General features: G+C 37.5%; 1 long non-coding RNA gene across 1 annotated transcript; it reads right to left on the minus strand.

Annotated features, from left to right (window-relative positions):
* Nucleotides 1-1,046: 1,046 nt before the first annotated feature.
* LOC131067677 (uncharacterized) lies at nucleotides 1,047-1,853 on the minus strand. The gene is made up of 2 exons (XR_009111863.1): nucleotides 1,447-1,853; nucleotides 1,047-1,351 (listed from the first exon to the last, which is right to left on the minus strand). It is a non-coding gene; the product is annotated as an uncharacterized LOC131067677 (long non-coding RNA).
* Between the last annotated feature and the right edge of the window lie 9,739 nt (nucleotides 1,854-11,592).

Consider the following 11,592-nt stretch of genomic DNA (forward strand, 5'->3'; position numbering starts at 1 on the left):
ATATCTTGAGGCTGATTACCCCCTATTCTCCATTGTCCACCTATTCCTATTGTACCTTCCCCAACCAATTAAGTATTGCCACCAGATCTAGCTTGTGATCGTAGATAACTCCTCCAACTCCTCATTCTTATATTATGAAAAATCAGAAATGGAAAGAAATTAGGACATCGATTCAATACTCAAGACAACATCCTCTTTTAAAATATGTTCAAGACCTTCCCAAGTGAGGGGACCAAACTCCACTAGTTCCCTAGCACAATTGACAGCCTTAACATTGACAAGAATGTATGCTACTTTATTAGCCTCTTTGTAGACATGCTTAATTAAGAAATTCTCCATCTTATTCAAGCACTCCCATATTCACTACCTATGCTTGAAGTTTCCAATTAGCTTTACCATTCTTTTGGATTGCATTTATGTTGATCATTGATTCTCCTATGTTGATTTAACTTATTCTCCTCTTCTTGCATTCTTGCCCTTTGGTCAATGCCTCCATCTCTACATCGTTATTATTTGCAACCCCAATATGTTTAGATAAAGCCCCAACTATGCCATTGTTGACAGAAAAATCTTGACCGAAGTCTAAAGTTTAATCTTCTATTATATGTAGTAAACCTTGGTGTGATGCAATAAAAAGTGAGAACTTATATATTTATTAAGTATAAACCAAATTATAATAAATTACATACATCCATATATACACACCCATAACATCATATATTAATATACTTTCATGGCTTATAGATGTCTTATAATTTATTCTTCATAATTTTCTCCCCCTTTTCATCTTACTTATTCTCACATTATTTAGTTCATATTATTCCATGCATGATTCCACACTATTACACACTCTTATCTCCCTCCTTCTAAGCACCAATGCATTTTTCACCAAGAATCTCACAATCTCAACCCTTAAAACTCATAGATAATTCAATATTGAATTCAAACATTTTAACCATTCAACACACTTGAAATAATTTGCTGAAATAAAAATTTATTTGAATCTGAAAATAAAGTTTTCTTTTCTGAACAAGACGCTACAGAAAAACTATATAACAATATTTCATTCAACTTCTGCAGCAAATTACAATACTAAATCAACTCCAGCAAATCTAATTTAAAAACTCAAAAATCACCTACAAGAATCATGAAAACATCCTCCTCTGCTCTAAACCTTCTCCTCTTGGAAGCCAAGATCTTCTTCTTCTCTTTTTCCTTACTTTCTCTGCCTCTTGTCCGCACCTCCATCTTCTCAATCTTTCTCCCAACATAGGCGTTGTTTTTTGCTGCCATCTCTAGCAATAATAAATGCTCTTTTCCTTATTCCTTAGAAATCTTTGCTATATTTGCCCTATCACAAAGCAAGTCCACTATCTGCACATTCAGGCACCTCAAATCTTTTTCCCACCAAAAGAAACAATTGAAAATCTTTAAAATTGGAGTTACCCAATGTAATAAAGAGCTTCCACTTGCTTGGGTGTGGAGTTTATCTTCCCTTTGAAGTTATCTAAAAATTAAAATCTGCAAAGTTATATCTGCAAAATCAATATTGATTCAAGATTGCACTGTTGATATTGAGTAATATAACTGATACCCTGCCTCTATAAATCGTTGAGTTAATTTTAGTGTGAATTGTTTCTATTTTTACTTGGTATTTTCATTTTCTGTATTAAATTTAATAGTTAAACTGTATGATTAATTTTGGCTTCTCCTCCACAAGAATTTCAGAGAGATCAACATGGATGTCCATGGTGACCAACAATGGAATTTTGTCAAAATTGTTCCTATCCCATATGGAATAAAATATAGAGGCAAGACTTTGCAAAAACCCCTCAATTTAAGGGAACTTTAGCCTTTGATCATATAAAAGTCTCTTTTTGGATGAAAATTCAACTTGAAATTATTATTAATGTCCACAAAAATCTACAAATAGAATACAATTGACGACAAAGTCTAGTACAACAAGTCAAGAGAGAGTGCCCAAACCATCTGTAAAAAAAACCCCAAAAAAGTGTTAATTGTAAAAGGAAACTGTAATAGAAGTACTTCCATGAAGGCATATATATTGCACTGTACATCTCCTAGGCTTTGATACCTTATACTTCTTATCGCTATTGTCTAAAAACCTCCTTTTTTGTCTGGTCTAATATGCAATGAACTATCAAATGCATGTTTGGAGCCACTGAGAGAATTTGATGGAGTGGAGGTAAGTTTTAATGTTAATAAAAGCATTTATTTGTTTCCACTCACTCAAAGTGAAAATATACCTTTTATCTTGATACCAAAAGAAATTTTCCAAGGAATACCTTAAATCCCTAAAGAGACACTAGAACCTTCCGCATATCTCATAAAAAATGTGCATCTAAAAATTAAATGACACTAAATCTTTGCCTCTTTAAAGTAAGTGGACAAATTCGTTGCTCTCTTGGAATGTGGTGATTTTTTTGAATCCTCAATTGATGAGAGAATTGCATATAGATAAAAGTTAAGCAGTCAATGGTTTTGGACATTCAAAGGTTGAGAGTAGAACAAATGTTAAGGGAAAAAATGGATTGGTTGGAGAACAAAGAGAACACAAGCTACAATGTCCAATTGTGCTTGCAAGGGGTCTCCAACATGCTTGTACTACTAAAAGCAGATGCTATTGGCAAAGGAACATCAAAGGCAAGCCAAAATAAATAATGTGATACCTATTTTCCATAATATTTCCAAGACAAAGCCAATAGAAAGAGATCAGGTATAGTAGTTTGGGAGACCAATTTTTGGGGATGGTGGTATAAAGTTTCTATACACACACATAAACGTGTGTATATATGGGAAATTTTGCAAGTTTAGCTGGTCAAAGAAGGCAGGCTGGCAATGAATCAATAAAATGCTCACTCACATGCGTGCATACTGGAATGGGTGCACTCATCCCTCTCCCTAACAAGCAAGCTGAGCCCCTACAATTCTATGGGCACTTCAGTCAAGCCCTAAAATTTTATGGATTCCCGTGGCCTCTTCTTTACCGCCAATCAGCGCAAGGATTCACTTTCGTTCTTCCGTCTGTCTCAATAAGATTGAGATGTCCAAGTTCAAGATGTCTTGGAGTGCCCTACAATTCTATGGATGTGCTTACACTTAATAGTTGCTAGAATCGAGCTAAAGTGAAGGTGATACAACTGACACTTGTTTGGCCTAAAACACAACCAACGACAGACCAACTATAGAAATTCTGTCGCATAGAATTGTAGGGTGAGGTTTCGAAAGTAAGATTCAAGATTAGACATTCACATGAGGCAACATGTTTTAGATTTCAATGCTCATTAATTCAAGTATAACAACAAAAAAGTAAAAAAATGAAAAAAATAATCATTGTTTTTCATTACAACAGAAGACCCCAAGCTATAAAATGAAAAATATCTAACAATTGTTCACAATAGGATATCCTTCCATCCTCCTCACATTTCTAAGTGCAAAATGAAAATTGATTGTCATTATTCACTTAATAGTTGCTAGAATCGAGCTAAAGTGAAGGTGATACAACTGACACTTGTTTGGCCTAAAACACAACCAACAACAGACCAACAATAGAAATTCTGTCCCATAGAATTGTAGGGTGAGGTTTAAGTGAAGGTGATACAACTGACACTTGTTTGGCCTAAAACACAACCAACGACAGACCAACTATAGAAATTCTGTCCCATAGAATTATAGGGTGAGGTTTCGAAAGTAAGATTCAAGATTAGACATTCACATGAGGCAACATGTTTTAGATTTCAATGCTCATTAATTCAAGTATAACAACAAAAAAGTAAAAAAATGAAAAAAATAATCATTGTTTTTCATTACAACAGAAGACCCCAAGCTATAAAATGAAAAATATCTAACAATTGTTCACAATAGGATATCCTTCCATCCTCCTCACATTTCTAAGTGCAAAATGAAAATTGATTGTCATTATTACGAGTTAAAAATGTGAGTGGGTTAGTTATAGGAAGGGTATAAGGTTTGAGAAAAGGCATGTGGAACCTTGTGGGCTACCACACCCTTTTGTACCTTTTTATTTTTATTTTTATTTTTACTGTCTTTTCTTAACTAAAGGCATTTGGTGACATTTTTGAATGTCCCGGGATGGTTGAGGGACATCATAGATGTTACCAAGATGTGAGGACTCCAAAGTGACTATTTCAAGGTCAAATCCCCAAAAGTCGTGACGATAAGGGGATGGCCAAGGGATGCTCTTTGCCCTCCCTATATCATGAAAACAACTTTAGGAATAGGGGTGTAGGGTTTTGGTAGACAGATCATGTCACATTGTGGAATAAGTTGAGAATTGAGATGCATGGATAACTAAATGGAAATCACAAAGAAAGAGTGGATGCAATAATTTTTCCAACACAAAGCAATTCTTGTTTAAAGGGCAATCTAAAAGCAAGAAGTTGTATGGAACAAGGAAGCCATCCAAAGTGGTGGAACCATTTCAAGTGGACAAGCTATAGAACTATTTTCCCTACAATTTGTTGCTCCACAAATCACTAACTTTGAAGTAGGTAAAGCCAAGATTCTAACAACATATTAGTTTGGTGAGGAATGAGAAAAGAAACATCCAAGTGATTATATGCAAACATGAAACAATGCTAGCTATTAGAACCACCACCTTGTGAAGAGTCTTAAAATTCAAAGTTTCACCTCAAGAAGTGTGCTAGTTGTTAGAGCTAATGCTTCCAATTGAGGAAGACATTGCCTTGAAAAAAGTGTTGGTAAAATCCAAATGTTTTTACACCAACATACAGGATCTTTAAGCCAATTAAAGCTAATGCAAGGTTCATAGTTATTGCTAAGATAGCATGCACTAAAAGAAAGACAGGTTACTAGATTTTACAAATAAACACTTAAACATTAGCATTTTCTACTTACCCTTTTTCTTAGTACAATATAACTACTTATTACATTCTGCCTTATATTTCTACTCTCTTACATATGATACATTTTGTTACATTTTGAAGCAGCATATATTATAATTATGCCTCAACTCATTGCAAATGGAAGGGGCATGACTAATAGTCATATTCTCTCTGCATCCAAGTGATTAGGATGTGTTACAAAGCATCATATGATGTTAAAACTTATAAAGATGATACTAGTTTTCTCTAGTGTTTGTCAGCCTGTTGTGACCATTTCACACATCGCCCCATTTAAAATGCGGACCCCCTCTTTTTGATTGTTTTTCGCTCGCCTTTTGCTTCGTTTTTTTTTAGGGTTTTGTTAGTTTGTCAGTTGTCTGGATTTAGGGTCAAGCCTTAGGGTTTCCGTTACTGTCTTTTCAGGCCAGAATCCAGTCAGTTTTGAGAGCTTTTTGAGCCTCCTTTTGTAGAATGCAATTTTGAATGAAATAAATTCGCTAGAATGGTCTATTTTCAATTGGAATTTTGTCTAAGTGTTGATGATAAAAATGGGAATTTTATCCAATTGAGTATTTTTTTGATCAAATTTTGAGTTTTTTTAATTTTTGATCCTGGGCATGGGGAATGATTTGTTTTTGCCTTGTGAAGTGATTAAACTCCCGAAAACATGATATTTTGGCCTGTAGGAGTAAAATCGCTCCTGTCCCTCAGTGAAGGACCGGAGCTCATTTTCAAAAATCTAACTATCCCTGCAGGGCCAAGATGAATTTCGAATTGGAAGTGATAAAGAAAGGCATGATCTTTCCGTTGAATATAAATTGAAGAATTTTACGAACACGGAAATGCCCCAGGAGTCAAAATCGCTCCTGTCCCTCAGTGAAGGACCGGAGCTCAAAATCAAATATTGCCTTGTCCTTGCAGGATTTTAATGACTTGACGATTTGAAGAGGTCCAAGGAGATGTGTTTTATCAAATGAATATAATTTGAAGTGCCGTCGTGAAGAAAAATGGTCCAGAATGCCAAAATCGCTCCTATCCCTCAGCCAGGGACCAGGGCGAAGTCTATTGTAGCTCCCGTCCCTCTCCCAGGGACCAGAGCGAAATTCTTCATAGGGCATGTACTGGGCAAAGATCAAGCAAGTTTTAGGTTTGGAGGCAAGAAAGGAGGTGAATTGAACCCGTTGAAGATAAATTGAAGATTACAAAACATCAACAAGGGACCGAAATGCCCAAGTTCGCTCCTGTCCCTCAGTCAGGGACCAGAGCGATTTTTACCTTAGACAAATTTCTTGCCAAGTTACAATGAATTCCAAGGCATGGATGAGTGAAAAGGTACACAACAGGACCGTTGAAGATAATTTTTGAAGTTAGCAAAGTGAGATGAAGCCTACAAGAACAAGATCGCTCCTGTCCCTCAGCCAGGGACCAGGGTGATATGATGATTATGTTGCCGTTTCGCCAGGTTCAAACCTCTCCAAGTCAATGAGAAGGGTGGTGAGGACGTTTTAAGGCATCTTGATGAAGCACAAAGTTACAAGGACTGCCAAAATGAAGGATTTGCACTTAAATACCTAAGATCGCTCCTGTCCCTCAGGAAGGGACCAGAGCGAAATCCTCATGAGGCTCTAAATTTTGAAGGATTATCAAGCATCAAGTATCCAAGGGGATCAAAGGGACTTCATTTTATACGATGAAGGCGATGGCAAGTTGAAGAAAGCAAACATGAGCTCAAAATACCTAAGTTCCCTCCTGTCCCTTAGGTAGGGACCAGAGCGATATTTATCATATTGGCCAAATCCTTCCAAAATCACGTTAAGTCAAGGTTATGCGAGATGATAAAGGGTCTAAGGTGTCTTTAGAAGATGATATACAAAGGTTTCAAACGTCAAATGAATGCCAATTTGAATAAGGAAGCTATATCGCTCCTGTCCTTTGGACAAGGACCAAAGCGATTTTTATTAAAACATTCTTTTTTCCTCAAAATCAAGACAAGGTAGGGTCGCACAAGATCAAGGACACCATTTGGAAGGCGATGGACAAGAAGCAAAGATTAGAAGTTTGCAAATTTGAGCCAGGACACAAGGATCGCTCCTGTCCCTCTCCAAGGGACCAGGGCGATGATCCTCCAAACGTCTAAATGCCTTGATAAAACAAGTGAAACAAGCGTGGAATGAAGAAACAATGTCATTGCTTGCCATATAAGGAAGATTGATGATTAAAGAAGCGAGGTCAAGGAGAAAACACCAGGATCGCTCCTGTCCCTCTCCAAGGGACCAGGGCGATATTTGCTAAAACACTTGTTATCCTTCAAAGATCATGACAAACAAAGTTGCAAAGGGTTTAAAACGTTGTTCGAAAGGTAATGAACGAGGAGTTGATACCAAAAACGGAGAATTTCAAGTAAAAGAATAGGGATCGCTCCTGTCCCTCTCCAAGGGACCAGGGCGATATCACATCAAAAGGACACTCGTTCACACAGGCAAGACACTCAAGTTTGAAATTCCTAGCGAAAATGGCAATTTCAACGTAAGAATGGAGACTTTGAATGTCAAATTGCAAGAATTAAGACCAAGTTGATAAATCGCTCCTGTCCCTCAGTCAGGGACCAGGGCGATGAGGGTTGTATTTTTCATCTTCAAATTTTGGCGCTCAAACACATTTTTGAATTTATTTAAATGCTAGAAAATTCGATAGGTTTTGAAAATTCAATTAAATGGTATTTAAAATTTGCGCTAAATATTATTAATTATTTTTGCCTTGTAAAAATCGAATTTATTAATTTATAAATAAAGGCATTTAATAATTAATTATTAATTAATAAAAAAAATCGAATGGAGCGCTTGGTATTGATTTGTTTTACAAAGTCGGCCGTTGTTATTTATTTAAAAAATCATTTTTAATTGCCTAATTTTACCAAGGTCGGCCTAGTGGTAATTGAGGTGTGAGCGCTTATAAAGGAGAGGTGAGAATCGTTATTTTCACATTATCGTTTTATCATTTCACATGCGATTTGAGGAAGACAAGGAGAGAAGTGCGAATTGTGTGTTAGAGGTGCGAGCTTTCATTTCAAGCAAGGTGGTGCGAATCTAAAGTTTCATATTGTGCGAACTTGCCAAGGATATTGGAAGATCACGTCAAGGACTTGAAAGGTGGCGAAGTTGATAACTTGAAGAGGAGACCACGTGGAAAAAGCCATCTAATATCAATTTTGCCTAGGCGATTTTATTCATTTTGCATTCTAGAGTTAGCTCTCTTCTAAGGTATGGCGATATTGGTTTTATTGTTTTAGTTTTTGATCGTCATAGCTTAAATTTTGAATTTTGAAATTTTGAATTCCAACTAGCTCGATCGTTTTTTAGGAAATGATAACTCTAAGACTTATCATGTGGTTTCCTAAAATTTACTCTCTAATCTATGTTATATATTGCAAGATCTAGTTTCTCATTATGAAATGTTGTGTAGGTATGGCGACCCCGAAGCCGGGAGCATCCACCAGTCGTCCAGCTCTCATGAAGGAAGATCAAAAGACCGAAGAAGTGGAGACCAAGATCGTGTCGAAGTGGAGCAACATTGGAGATACCGACTTGGGTAACTTCAGCACAAAGAAGTTTCGAGAGGTCCCTTACATTGGCAAGCCATCACCTGTCGCCCGGAGAATAATCGAGAGTGGCATCATTAAGGCGGCCGGCTTTCCTCCAGCTGTTCAGTGCCATGAGTTGATGATCGAGTGTGCTCATCATTATGATCCACAGTCCAGAAGGATCGAGGTCGAGACAGATGTGGATATGCAGGAATTAGAGGATAGAATCAAAGTCATCTTTTGTAAGGACGCTAATGTTACAGACGAGCAATATGATCAGATGTTTGCCACCATGCTCCTGATTGAAAGAACAAAGGAACTTGAATCTACATGGGACGCAGCTCTTCTAGATGCATTCAATCAGGTCATTCACTTAGAGGAAAGTATGAAGAATCTTCCCGAGATTCCAATTGCAGAGATCGAAGGAATCGTATCAAGATTCATTGCATATGCTAAAAAAGAGAATTGGAAAGGGAATAAGATTCTAGATGATAGGTTGTTATAGATGACATGGCATCTTATTTGTCATTGGTTTATGTCTCCTAGGTTTTTGTGCCAAATTTAATATTTGGCTATGCATTTAATATTGTTCAGTAAAAAGGAGGCCATTTGTAACAAACCCTAATTAGGGTTTAGGTGTCATGATCTTGACCGTTGATCTACTTTCAATCTGGACCTTTCATTGTAATTGAGGATGCTATTTATACCCTCATTTTTCATTTCATTTGTAATGGATGTAATAGAGAATAGAGATAGTGAAGAGATTAGAGAGATTAGAGTTTAGAAGCAATTTGTTTTTTTGTAGCAAGATTGAGTTTGAGGAAAGGAATTCAAGCAATTGTTGTACATGATGGCTTTGAAATCAATGAAATATTGAAGTTATGGTGTTTTGTTGCAACTTTCTTGGTTATCTTCATGGTTGTTCAATTTACTTGACTCATGCTCAATCAAAGTAGTGTGTTAATTTGAAGGACATAGTGTGAGACTTGATCTTTGGTAGGATTCGTAATCCAAACCACTAGCTTCTTGCTAATTGTAGGAACGCCTTGCGTGGTCAACTGGAGATATTTGAATCATTTAACCTTCAAACATTATTGTATCTTGGATATGTACCTTGGTGGTAGTGTCTTTGATCTTTGATGCGTTGAAAATCATTTTGTTACCTTAGAAGATCGCATCAATTTCAATTGAGTTGTTAGTTTATGGCGAAATTGAAGTTGGTTGAATCTTGCCAAGTCTTGTCCACATGAAGTCATTCTTAGGGTTAGATTAGATTAAACTTCTTTCAAAACCCTATCCTTTTGTTTTTTTTTGAAAAGCTTCTAGTTTAGTAAAATTTCGAGACTTTCGGAGTGTAAGACCCCTTGAGGATACAACAAATCACATCATACCACTGGTGCTTGTCTACGCGTAGAGACCCTACTAACCAGAACATTGGAGTCATCCTAACTGATCCTTCATGCGAATCTTCAGCAGTTAGAGACTTTTTTCAAGAGAGGATAAGATGCCTTTAGGTATTTTATTCTGTGTATGATGGTGTACAAAATACACGTCAACAGAATTGGCGCTAGAAGGAGGGCAGTTTTCCGAATTTCCGAAAGCTCAAATTTTGAAGAGAAATACATTGCAAACATGATCATGAAGTACGATGGTGTTGCCACATGAAGGATTGAATCAAGTAGTACAACCAAATTTGCAGATAGGTAACACTCAAGAAGATATTGTTTCAGGATTGAATCAAGTAGCATGGAACGCAAGGAGAAGCCAAGTTGAGTATAACAGAGTCAGAATCATCTTGGAACAAGAAGAAGATAGAGCCGAAGAACATCAAAGGGTCATAGCTAGAGAATTTCGCAATCAAAGGAACCCACAATAATCCTCGCAAGACTTCACGCTGGATCGCATTGGTTCTTTCTCGCCCGAGAAACATCAAAGGTTATTGAGGTCGACACCAGGCATCAAGAATCTAAGTGAACTTCAGTTTACTTCTAAAGCAAAGCGAGTCAAAAGAGAAGACACTCCCAAAGAATTCGAACTAAGATTGGAAGAATCTCCTAAGTCATCACAAGTTCTTCAAGAACAAGTGCAAGCGGCGATCCAATCCAGTATCCAGGCAATTTCTCAAACGAAGGGCCAAGCTAGTTCATCAAGTCCAGTTTCAAACTCTCAAGCTTCGAAGAGTACAATGGCTCAACGTGCTCTGCCTCCTCCTCCTCCTCCTCATATACTTAATGGTGCGACTTGGCTAGTCAACAATCCATCACCGTTGGAATTTGCAGTTTATCATGATATGCCGAAGAATCCAGAGCATTTTTGTTCCAAGTTCAATGTCAGTGATTTCCACCGTACAGCAGAAGATCATATCAAGATGTTCAAAGACCTTCTTCGTAACAGACAAATTGAATATGGAGATGTGGCATGTAGGCTTTTTCCCTACTCATTGGGAGAAGAGGCATACTTTTGGTTCATTCACTTGCCTACAGGGTCCATCAGGACTTGGGACGCGATGAAAGATTCATTCATTGCTAAGTTTGGTATCCCAACTACACCAGCTGAGTTATATAGACAATTTGTTGAAGTCCGAAGGAGAGAACATGAACCTATCACTTCCTTCAACAACAGGTTTCACCGCGCATACACAATGCTACGTCCTCCTTATCTCATTGCAGATCCAAGGGAAATTTACTATGGAGCTTTAGATCATCTCACTGCTATGTTTGTAAGGACGCATCCGACCCCGAATGATCTAAATGCAGCGTACGCAAAAGCTATTGAAGTTAGTAAGCACATGGGACAGAATATCACTGGACCACTACTACACATGGGACCTGTCGCAGCACCGAACCAGATGCAGGCAGTTGGTACGGCGTTGGCCAATCAAACTCCAGTCATGAATCCAATTCCACAAGCAACATACCCGAGCATACAGCCGGCAAATCAGTTGGTCCTTCACCCTGGAGCTCCAATTTCTCAAGCTCCACCCGCACAACCTGTGTACCTGCAAAATGCCACAAGTTCATCAAGGACACAAGAAGAAAAGGATGAAATGAAAGAATTAATTGAACAAGTTAAGAGGTTATCAACTAAGGTGACTCACCTGAGGAACCAGAATAATCAACTTCAAAG

The sequence above is a fragment of the Cryptomeria japonica genome, chromosome 8 (assembly GCF_030272615.1).
Source record: "Cryptomeria japonica chromosome 8, Sugi_1.0, whole genome shotgun sequence".
NCBI classification, from domain to species: Eukaryota; Viridiplantae; Streptophyta; class Pinopsida; order Cupressales; family Cupressaceae; genus Cryptomeria; species Cryptomeria japonica.